Source organism: Athene cunicularia, assembly GCF_003259725.1.
Source record: "Athene cunicularia isolate RWA chromosome 4 unlocalized genomic scaffold, athCun1 chr4_part3, whole genome shotgun sequence".
In the NCBI taxonomy this organism is placed as follows: Eukaryota; Metazoa; Chordata; class Aves; order Strigiformes; family Strigidae; genus Athene; species Athene cunicularia.
In genome coordinates, this window is record NW_020799100.1 from 12,462,983 (window position 1) to 12,470,847 (window position 7,865).

General features: G+C 54.7%; 1 protein-coding gene across 1 annotated transcript in view; it reads right to left on the reverse strand.

Moving 5' to 3' along the window:
- Nucleotides 1-7,267, reverse strand: part of LOC113480126 (probable E3 ubiquitin-protein ligase MID2) — a 117,469-nt gene extending 110,202 nt beyond the window's left edge. The window contains exon 1 of the mRNA XM_026848744.1: nt 7,246-7,267. The gene's annotated coding sequence lies outside the window, so the exon portion shown is untranslated. The remainder of the gene's footprint in view (nt 1-7,245) is intronic.
- Between the last annotated feature and the right edge of the window lie 598 nt (nt 7,268-7,865).

Here is a 7,865-nt window from a genome sequence, read left to right on the forward strand (position 1 = left end):
GGGGGGGGCACCACATCATTGCAACCAGCAGGCTTGTCTCCAGGCAGCTGAAACCCTTGGGTGACCTTGAGACCAGCAGTTTCAAGGCCAAAAGGCCCCTTGAACAGCCTGATGACACACAACAGAGGCCACCACATTTTGCCCCCGGATCAGGTTTGCCTTGGCACTTCCCCCATTTCTCAGAGGCCTTTGGACCCTGACAGAGCACATTTCTGGAGCATCACTGCCTCTCTTTTTCCAGCAATTCATCATGCATACCATTGAAAATCCATTCCTTGCTTCTCATCTGAATTCCCCAGCTATTCTGGGGGAGCTGAGCAGGCAGCAGACCTAGACTGACCATGCAGAACAACTCCTCTAGACATCACCGCTGCCTTTATGTGCACCGGGCCAAAAGATTAAAATTATTCCTAAATGCAGGATGCTCTTCTTGCTCAGCTTGCCTGTAACTGCCTAGGAGAGTTTTTCTCTCCTCTGGACGGTTGCAGGTTGCAAAGCAGGAACATCTGACATCCACCCAGCACTGACACCCAGTGTGTCACCCATAGGGTGCCCCACATCCCCCACGGCCCCTTCTCTCAGCAACATCCCAGCCCTGAATTGGTTTATTATTTTCTTTGATGTCTTCCCTCCCCAACCATAAACCCGGCTGTTTGGGTGACTTCTGGACCCTAGGCATCAACTCACCCTCCCTCTCTGTATTGCAATGATCATTATTCCAACTACACTGCTGACCAATAGCCCCACACTAACATATGCTGGGCTTGTGGAGACAGTTCGTCCCCTCCTTCCTCACCCCAGAGGAGGGGGATCCCTGCAATATTGTCCCTAAAACAGAGGGTAATAATCTGTCCCTCCTTTGCCAGGAGCACACCTGCCAGCGCCTCGCTCTCCCTTTGACGAATAACCCCTCCAGACTGCAGTCTCCCATATTACATTCCCTTTAAACAGCTGGGAAACCAGCCCTTCCCTTTGCCCCTGGGCTCTTCTTGGTCCCAGCATATCCCTCCAGAGACATCACTTCTAGTAATAACCACACACTAACAGGCTGACGTCGGTCTCTTACCACAAAAGCCTATGAGATGACAAGTGAACAGCCATCGCCTCTCCCCGACTTCTGTGCTGCAAGGCAAGCACAGAATCCACTGCATCCCTCCTCCCCGGGGACCATGGGGCACTGTACTACCCTACCAAGCCCACCACACTCTCAGGGACTCTTGGATGAGAAACCAGACAAGTCACAGAAACGCTGAGGTCTGCAGGGACCTCTGGGGATGGAGACCAACCCCCGCTCAGGCAGGGTCACCTGGAGCAGGCAGCCCAGGACCATAGGTTTTGAATACCTCCATGGGTGGAGACTGCACAGACTTTCTGGGCAACTTATAGCAGCATTTGACCAGTCTCACAGTAAAAAAAAAAAAAAAAAAAAAAAGGCATTTTCTTGCATCAGATTTCAGCTGAAATAAGCAAGAAGAGGTGCAGACACTTCATCCATCCAAGATAAATCTCCTTGTGCAGGGCTTCTGAAGCCTGGATCCACATCTGCTTCCTTGCATGGGCAGCAGGTCCAGCTCTGGGGCTTTGGAGCACTTCTGAGAGGGATGCAAAGCTCCTGTGCCTGTCCCTTCCCCACTGCACAGGGTCTGCAGACTCCTGCCACCTTCACTTGCCCCATTTCCTCTCTCCCAAGCCATCTGCTTACAATCACCGCTGGAGAGAAGCTGCTGAGCAAGACAGGCAGACAACCAGTCCCACACATGCCAGAGCCCTGGACACTCTTGCCAGCAATGCAACGCCCTGCAGCATCTCAGGCACCACTGCCACAAGCCCAGCAGCCACCAGTGCCACCATCACACAGTGTCACGGTGGGGCTCCACAGGTGCTCAGCAGCAGCACCCAGCAGCAGGCGGCAGCCTGAGCCAGTGCAGCATCCAGCAAAAAGCCCAGCCTGCTCCTTAACAAAGCATTAAGCCAGGTCGCTCTGCAGCTCAAAGAAGCCCCTCCAAATTCCTCCCTTCCAGGAGACCCAGCTGGGCAGCAAACCGGAGCAGCTGCTCACAGCCTCACCACACCAGAGAGCTCAAATGCCAGTGCCAGGCAGCTACCCCAGCCCACCCCCTCCTTCAGGTACTTGAGCATCATTAGATGGCCTTACCTTGCCTGATTTTAATCAACCCAGTTACACAACCAGATCTAGTAGGGTTCTTCTGATGATTGTCCATGAAACACATTTAACTAGCTCCATGCCTCTTCGAAAAACCAAAAGCTAATTTATTCCACATCAACTCTGACTTGCTGCTGAAGGATGCTCCGCAGCTGCATTTCAGAGGGGTGCACATGTACACATCTTCTCTTTACTCCCATATAGATCAGCCAGTTCATATTTATTACGCCATGCTGGAATCCTACTTCAGGAAGGCCTCTGTCTGTTGTCTGAAGTTAATTTTTTCCCCTTCAGTCAACAAACTCAAAATTGCGTTTGCATATTAAAATGAAATTTCATTTCTAAGCCATTACCCCACTGTGGCCTAGCTCCTGTGTCTGTAAAGGAGGAATAAACAAACAGACCTAGCAATTCATTTCCCTCTTAGACATGAATTCCAGTTACAAACAGCAGTAACACAGAGCCCCTTTCGCTTCAGGATCTCAAGACATGTCATAAAGCAGGCAAAGCCTTGGGACTCCCAACATACACCAAGTCACTCATGTGCAGAGCTGGCACACAGACCTGATAAATGTTTTCTTGCACAGCCTGCAAAAACCATCTCCTGGATTTGCCCTCAGTTTCTCACTAATGTACCAGGCTTCCTATTATTTCTCATACTGGCTTTTCACAAGCCACTGGGTTTTCCTTTTCCCTCTGAAGTAGAGAGTCCAGATAGAGATATAAAATACACAGTTTTGAGACCTGAGAGCTTGCAGCATCCAACTCTGCAACAGCTGCAAGAACGAAAAACCACAAAAGCCCTCAAACAACCAACCTCCTTTCTATCTAGTTTCTCTGCTCTTAAACTTTGAGAACAAAATATTCAGCATCATTTTTAAACTGCATGGGTGAGAGCAAGTGTCATTCACCCACAGGGCACTCTGGCTGATGATCACATTTGAACCAGCTCTTATCCACACCCTCTTCCTTTCGAAGTGCGGAAATCCGGCAGGAAATGCCCAAAAGGAAACAAAACCAGCTGCTAACACCCAGCCGAGGAGGAGCAGGCATCCACATATCAGGCCAGGTTGCTTGCAGCAGGTTACCAAGCACGCTCCTCCACCTGGACATATCCTAGCCATCACCGTTTTAAATAATAAACACGGTTTTCCTTGGGAAACACCCTTTGAATCCCGCAAGCCATTTCCACTTCAATTTAAAAGCCTCCTGTTCAGCACAGCCCAAAATGTGCCCGGACAGTCCCAGAGCAGCCCGGGCCAACGCAGGGAGCAGCCTTGGATCTGTGGAGCACACCAGGCTTTTGCTGTGCACCTGGGTGATGGGAGTAAGCTGATGGCACCTGCAATGGTGCCACATCCCCTCCCTGGTCCCAGGCTCTCACAGTGGCCACTGGTACGACACAGGGATAGCCCGCATCCCCTTCGAGCACCCCTGCACAGAAGGAGACATCATGGGAGGAGGGACAAGGGGACAGGGACATGAGAGGACGACAGCTTGTGCTGTCTGTGAGGACTCAGGGAAAAGGGATGGCAAAGGAATGTCCCCTGCCCTTCCAGCACCCGGAGCCACGTCAGGTTGGTTTCTTCGGCGAGGAAGCCAAGCCCAGCCGGTGACGTGGGGACAAACAAGCTGTGTGAATGCAGACCGGCACCACCGAGCTGAAAGAGAGCAGGGAGAGAAGACAAAAAGAGCAAGAAGAGGTCCAAATTCACACACAGGCGTTCCTGACCCCCACACCAGGTCCAAGTGCGTCCCAGCCCTGCAGAGCATGGTTTTTCCTAGCACAGAGCAAAGGGGCACAGCACAGTCAGGCTGTGCAGGGCAAAGAGCTTCAACCCAGCAGATGAGCGGGCACGCCAAGCTTTTTTGTCACCAAGCCCCATCCCCACACCGGGATGGGTCCTGAAGGGCAGCACCCCACTGAGCTGGTGGGCATTGCTGGGGGGTAGGGAAGCTGCCTGCCTCCTCCCAGCTGCAAATCGGGAGCTCCAGCTGAGCAAGGGCAAGGATGTCCCCATCCTAGCCACTGCCTCCCAGACACAGGACCCGCTTGGACCCAGGGCCTGGCGCTGCTGCAGCGGGCAGGGGTGAGGGCAGCCCACGCACAGGAACAGAGTGGGGGCAGCGAGCAGAGGCATTGATGGAGCCTGGCGCTGCCAGCGAATACAATAAGCTATTTCCTGAGAAAGGCCAGTGTGTCCAGAGGCACAAAAGGAGCTATTCTGCCACTGGCTGTGCTCCCCAGCCTGTTCGGGGTTAGGGCAAGGAACGGGGCGGTGGGGAGGCAGGTCAGATGCTGAAGCCACCAAGTGCTGCACATCTCACTGATGCTGGCAAGGCCCTGCCACCTCCACCCTGCAAAGCTGGGGCTGCAGCGTGCCCAGCTCTGCCCCAGTGTCACCTCCAAAGACAAGACAAGCCACAGGCTCGGGGCTCAGCACTGTCCCTGTCTCCACACCCAGTAGACAAGAGGCAGGTCCTGGGCCGCTGGCAAAAAGAGCTAACGCAGTGTTTTCTTGCAGCCGCGCGTAAGAAAACAGGAAGGCGGCACAGGATCCGAGGGGCGAGACGCTCCCTCCCCAGCGCCGCTTGGGCTGCCAGAGCCCCGCCGGCAGCCACGGCCAGGGCCCCGCCGCCCTTGCACGGCACAAGGCAGCTTTCAGCGGCACACAGATGCCCCATTCTCCCCGCCGGTGACCTCCCTGCCCTGGCATTTTTGGGACCCTGAGCTCCACACCAGCAAGCAATCACACTGGAGGAGGCAGCCGAGGGAGGCCAGTCATCGGCTTCCCCGCCGCGTCGTCGCGTTAATCAGAGAGGCTGACGGAGTTGCTTGTTTGCAAAAGATGACGGTAAAGCCAGGCAGTCATTAAGCTGCAACATGCACTTGTCTTCCAGGGGAAGAATATTAAAAACAAGCAAAAGCAGCAGCACAGGTTCAAGCCCTGGCAAGGACACTAGACCCTGACCCCAAACCTCCCCAAGGCTGTTTGTCATTCCCCCCCTCCACGGAAGATGCTCAGTGGAGCATCCTCTGCAGTCACAAACCCCCCTGAAATACTCTGATAGCTCACCCTGAAGAGGGCTGCCAGCCTCAGAGGGATTTCGAGCAAGCAAAGGTCGGAATGTTATCAGAAGCAGTAACTCCCTCCAGAGGTACAAAATGATCACACTGCTTATTAGCTTTGTTTAAAGAACCGGCTGTGCAGCCTGCAGAGAAACTTCTGGTTCCAGCATCTTGGATGGGACAGCTGAAAGCCACAGTCTCTCCAGCAACCAGCCTCCAAGATGTGATGACTCCCAGAAGTCAGGAGCTGACCTGAGAGGTAACAGGCTCAGACCCCCTCCACCCTGTACTTCAAACATGCCAGCGGCCCCAACCACCGTCTGCACAGAAACCCACTCAGAGCCATAGCCCGGGGGATTCAGGATGAAAAACCCAAGGGCAGCTTTGGAAACATGTCTCCTGATCCCCTAGAGGGGATGATCAAGAGACAAGACAATCCTGATTTTAAAAGTAAGTCATCTATCAATCTCACGTGGTCTTGAGGATGATCCCACCCTGCTTATAAACATATATATGCAACAACATACAAACTGTCAGCACATCAGCCCCCCAAGCTGTGCCTGTGCCAAGGAGGCCACTGGAGCACAGCCCACCTGCAAGTACACTCTTCAAGGGAGGGAGCTTATCACCCACTATAGCTTAATTTCTTTTTCTAAAGCAACATTTACAAAGCAGGCAGCACAACTCTCAGGACCCTGGCTGTACACACACACTACTTTCACCCAACGCCACAAAAGGCTCCGCAGGGCACAGACCTGTCTCTAATCGCTTGTGAAGCGGCCGGCACACCCAGGGCTCTGTAGCAATAACAACACCTGCCTGAATCGATGCAACTGCTTCTTGTCCCTGACGTTCATTCTTCCTCCTCATATTTCTATCCCACTTGCTGCCTTTTCCCAGAAGCATCCTCAAGGAATACCCCCTTGGGTGTGAGAGCATTCTAACACCGCTGCCTGGAGCAGGGAGACTGCCACAACCAGCCTCTCTTCCTCTCAATTCGTGGCTGGTTTTAATACGTATCCCTTTGCTAAGGGCAAGAGCCAAGTGAGGAGTTTCGAGCGTGCTCCTAGCAGGCGAACACAGCAGCAACACTCACAGCGCTGAGCCCACAGCACCTGCAGAGACCAGAGGGCTCTGCCCACAGCCAGGGACCCAGCCCTCTGTGGGCAGCCCCACCACAGTCCCCCTCCAGCACAAACACAGTGTCACCACACACCACCTCCTCGCCGGGGCGGGGGGATAAGGAAGGGTGAGCACCACCGATCTTATAATTTATAAGAGTTAAGGAGCAGCTCAAGCCCCCACTCGACCCCATGCAGGCAGGGTGACAGGCTGGCAGTGCTTCCCAGATGCTGCCCAGTGGTGACCTGGCCACCGAGCAATGCCAGCCAGGAGCCAGCAACGTCCCGGTGCAATGTGCAGTGCTCCGGCTGGCACCGGCCGCCAGCTCCAGCCTGGCTGCAGCAGCTCCTCAAGCAGAGCCGGTCTCCTTGAAGCCGCCTTCCAACAACAAAGGCTCAGTCGAGGTTTCAGGGCTCGCTCCAGAGCGCAAGGAGGCCTGGGCGAAAGCCAGACAGGGCAGGCAGAGCCGGAGCCATTAACACCCCGGCATGTCAAGACTTGAGGAAATTATGGAGCAACAAGAGCCATTTGCCCTCTCCAGAAACTCCACAACCCGTTCGGCAGAATAGCCCTTTGCTGCCCCAGCTACGTTACAACCATCTCTAGCTGCGCACATTAGAGCAATGAAATATGCGGTTGATATGTTTTTGGAGGCAAGACACATAAATAAAGCGCGAGGACGAGGAAATTCAGCTCTCGCATGTCACTCAGGCGCATTTTCTAACAGCTCAACAGATTCGCAGCACAAGCAAAACACGCTCCACTTCAAGACTAGCAATAATATCTCTAAGGACACAGGCAATAAAATGCCAGAGCAATATTCCAAGAAATACTGCCCAGACTCTCAGTACAACAGCCGGGTTTGCATTAACAGATAGATTACACGTACCCATTTCTTCCCCCTTGCTCTGAAAGAAGCCTCAGTGATTCCTGAAGACGCCAGTCTCGGGAGAACCCATTACCTTTTAACTTCCATTTAACTAAAGTTTATCACGACTAGAGCTGTGCCACGCCGCTAGGAAGGAAAACGGGAACAGTCGGAAGGCAGCGGCTCCACACCGAGCTCCCTGCTGACAGCAGCGGGAGCCTGGAAACAAAAAATGCAGGGATTTCACATCTAGTCACCGGGCTGGGAGGCAGAAGGGGTGCGATGCGCCCTACCTGGGGAAATCGGGGGGGTGCTGCTGGGTCAGTAACCGGCGGGCAGGCAGAGCCGACATGGCGCGGGGAGGCCGCTCCGTCTCCTCTCCCGCCGGGTGAGACTCGCCGCTCCCCGCAGGACGGGAACAGCGAGGGCCGGGAAGGACGCGGTGCCTCCGGGCCCCCCCCGCGGAAGGAGGGGAGAATGCGCTGGGCGCTGGGCCCCCCCCGGGTCTCCCCGCCGAGCGGCGGAAGATGCCGGGGCGGGTTCCCAAACGCACTTTGCAGCCGGGAGACCCGAGCCGGGGTGGCGGGGAGTCGCCACCGGACACCGGCTCCCGGGAAGGGCAGCAGCCTCCCCCCTCCCAC